The sequence below is a fragment of the Amblyomma americanum genome, chromosome 1 (assembly GCF_052857255.1).
Source record: "Amblyomma americanum isolate KBUSLIRL-KWMA chromosome 1, ASM5285725v1, whole genome shotgun sequence".
Lineage (NCBI taxonomy): Eukaryota > Metazoa > Arthropoda > Arachnida > Ixodida > Ixodidae > Amblyomma > Amblyomma americanum.
Window position 1 is genome coordinate 534,538,974 of NC_135497.1, and position 3,443 is coordinate 534,542,416.

Below are 3,443 nucleotides of genomic sequence, written 5' to 3' on the forward strand. Positions count from 1 at the left end.
GCTGAACTCGTAAGGTGCCAGATTGATGTAAAAAAAGTTTGTTGCGGGGTATTTAATCTACATCGGCTGAACTCGGAAGGTGCGCGTTTAAAGGAAAAAAAATTTGTTGCGGCGTATTTAATCTACATCCGCTGATCTCGTAATGTGCGCCGTTTGAAGTGAAAAAAAAGTTTGTTGCAGCCTATTTAATATACATCGGCTGATCTCGTAAGGTGCGCGTTTGAAAAAAAAAGTTTGTTGCGGAATATTTAATCTACATCCGCTGAACTCGTATGGTGCGCATTTGAAGTGAAAAAAGTTTGTTGCGGCGTATTTGTTCTAAATCCGCTGACGTCGTAAGGTGCGCGTTTGAAGTAAAAAAAGTTTGTTGCGGAGTATTTGATTCACATCCGCTGACCTCGTAACGTGCGCGTTTGAAGTAAAAAATGTTTGTTGCGGCGTATTTATTCTACATCCGCTGATCTCGTAAGGTGAGCGTTTGAAGTAAAAAAAAGTTTGTTGCGGCGTATTTAATCTACACCCGCTTATTTCGTAAGGTGCACGTTAGAAGTAAAAAAAAAGTTTGTTGCGGCGTATATAACCTACATCCGCTGATCTCGTAAGCTGCGTGTTTGAAGTAAAAAAAAGTTTGCTGCGGCGTATTTATTCTATATCCGCTGAACTCGAAAGGTGCGCGTTCGAAGTAAAAAAAAGTTTGTTGCGGCGTATTTAAACTTCATCCGCTGAACTCGTAAGGTGAGCGTTGGAAGCAAAAAAAAGTGTGTTGCGGCGCATTTAATCTTCATCCTGAACTCGTAAGGTGCGCGTTTGAATTAAAACAAAAAAAATTGTTGCGGCCTATTTAATCTTATTCCTCTGAACTCGTAAGGTGCGCGTTTGATGTAAAAAAGTTTGTTGTGGCCTTTTTAATCTTCATCAGCTGTGCTCATAAGGTGCGCATTTGAAGTGAAAAAAAGTTTGTTGCGGCCTAATTAATCTTCATTCACTGAACTCGTAAGGTGCGCGTTTGAATTAAAAAAAAATTTGGTTGCGGCCTATTCTATTTCACTCACTGAATTCGTAAGGTGCGCGTTGGAAGTAAAAAAAAATTTTGTTGCGGCCTATTAAATCTTCATTCGCTGAACTCGTAAGTGCGCGTTTGATGTAAAAAAAAGTTTGTTGCGGCCTTTATAATATTCATCCGCTGTACTCGTAAGGTTCGCGTTCCAAGTAAAAAAAGTTTGTTGCGGCCTATTTAATCTTCATCCGCTGAACTCGTAAGGTGCGCGCTTGAAGTAAAAGAAAGTTTGTTGCTGCCTATTTAATCTACATCCTCTGAACTCGTAAGGTGCGCGTTCGATGTAAATATTGTTTGTTGCGGCCTATCTATTCTTCATCCGCTGAACTCGTAAGCTGCGCGTTTGAAGTAAAAAAGTTTGTTGCAGCCTATAATGTACATTCGCTGAACTCGAAAGGTGCACGTTTGAAGTAAAAAAAGTTTGTTACGGCCTATAATCATCATCCGCTGAACTCGTAAGGTGAGTGTGTGAAGTAAAGAAACATTGTTGCGGCCTATTTAATCTTCATCCGCTGAATTCGTAAGGTGCGCGTTTGAAGTAAAAAAAGTTTGTTGCCTATATAATCTATATCCGCTGAATTGGTAAGGTGCTCGTTTGAAGTAAAAAAGTTTGTAGATGCCTATTTAATCTTCATCCCCTGTATTCGTAAGGTGCGGGTTTGAAGAAAAAAAATGTTTGTTGCGGCCTATTTATTCTACATCCTCTGAACTCGTAAGGTGAGAGCTGGAAGTAAGAAATAATTGTTGCGGCCTATTTAATCTTCATCCGCTTAACTCGTAAGGTGCGCGTTTGAAGCAAACAAATGTTTGTTGCGGCGGATTTAATCTACAACCGCTGATTTCGTAAGGTGGGCGTTTGAAGTAAAAATATGTTTTTTGCGGCGTATTTAATCTATATCCGCTGATCTCGTAAGGTGCGCGTTTGAAGTAAAAAAGTTTGCTGCTGCGTATTTAGTCTACATCCGCTGATCTCTAAAAGTGCGTGTTTGAAGTAAAAAAAGTTTTCTGCGGCGTATTTAATCTACAACCGCTGATCTCGTAGGGTGGGGGTTTGAAATACAAAAAAGTTTGTTGCGGCGTATTTAACCTACTGCCGCTGATCTCGTAAGGTGCGCGTTTGAAGTAAAAAAAAGTTTGTTGCGGCGTAAATAATTTTCATCCGCTGAACTCGTAAGGTGCGAGATTGATGTAAAAAAAGTTTTTTGCGGGGTATTTATTCTACATCGGCTGAACTCGGAAGGTGCGCGTTTGAAGTAAAAAAAGTTTGTTGCACCCTACAATGTACATTCGGTGAACTCGAAAGGTGCACGTTTGCAGTAAAAAAAGTTTGTTGCGGTCTATTTATTCTTCATCCGCTGAACTGGTAAGGTGCGCGTTTGAAGTAAAAAAAAAGTCTGTTGCGGCCTATAATCTACATCCGCTGAACTCGTAAGGTGAGCGTTGGAAGTAAAGAAACATTGTTGCGGCCTATTTATTCTTCATCCGCTGAATTTGTAAGGTGCGCGTTCGAAGTAAAAAAAGTTTGTTGCCTATATAATCTATATCCGCTGAATTGGTAAAGTGCGCGTTTGAAGTAAAAAAAATTTGTTGCGGCCTATTTAATCTTCATCTGCTGAACTCGTAAGGTGCGCGTTTGAAGTTAAGAAACATTGTTGCGGCCTATTTAACCTTCATCCGCTGAATTCGTAAGGTGCGCATTTGATGTAAAAAAATGTTTGTGGCGGCCTATTTAATCTACATCCTCTGAACACGTAAGGTGAGAGTTGGAAGTAAAAAACAATTGTTGTGGCCTATTTAATCTTCATCCGCTGAACTCGTAAGGTGCGCGTTTGAAGTAAAAAAAAGTTTGTCGTTGGCTATTGAATCTATACACGCTGAACTCGTAAGGTGCGCGTTTGAAGCAAAAAAATGTTGCGGCGTATTTAATCTACAACCGCTGATTTCGTAAGGTGGGCGTTTGAAGTAAAACTATGTTTGTTGCGGCGTATTTAATCTATAGCCGCTCATCTCGTAAGGTGCGCGTTTGAAGTAAAAAAGTTTGCTGCGGCGTATTTAGTCTACATCTGTTGATCTCGTAAAGTGCGCGTTTGAAGAAAAAAAAGGTTTGTGGCGGCATATTTGATCTACATCCGCTGAACTCGTAAGGTGCGCGGTTGAAGTAAGAAATAGTTTGTTGTGGCGTATTCAATCTGCATCCGCTGATCTCGTAATGTGCGCCGCTTGAAGTAAAAAAGAAGTTTGTTGCGGCCTATTTAATATACATCCGCTGATCTCGTAAGGTGCGCGTTTGAAGAAAAAAAGGTTTTATGCGGCATATTTATTCTACATCCGCTGAGCTCGTAAGGTGCGCATTTGAAGTAAAAAAAGTTTGTTGCGGCGTATTTGT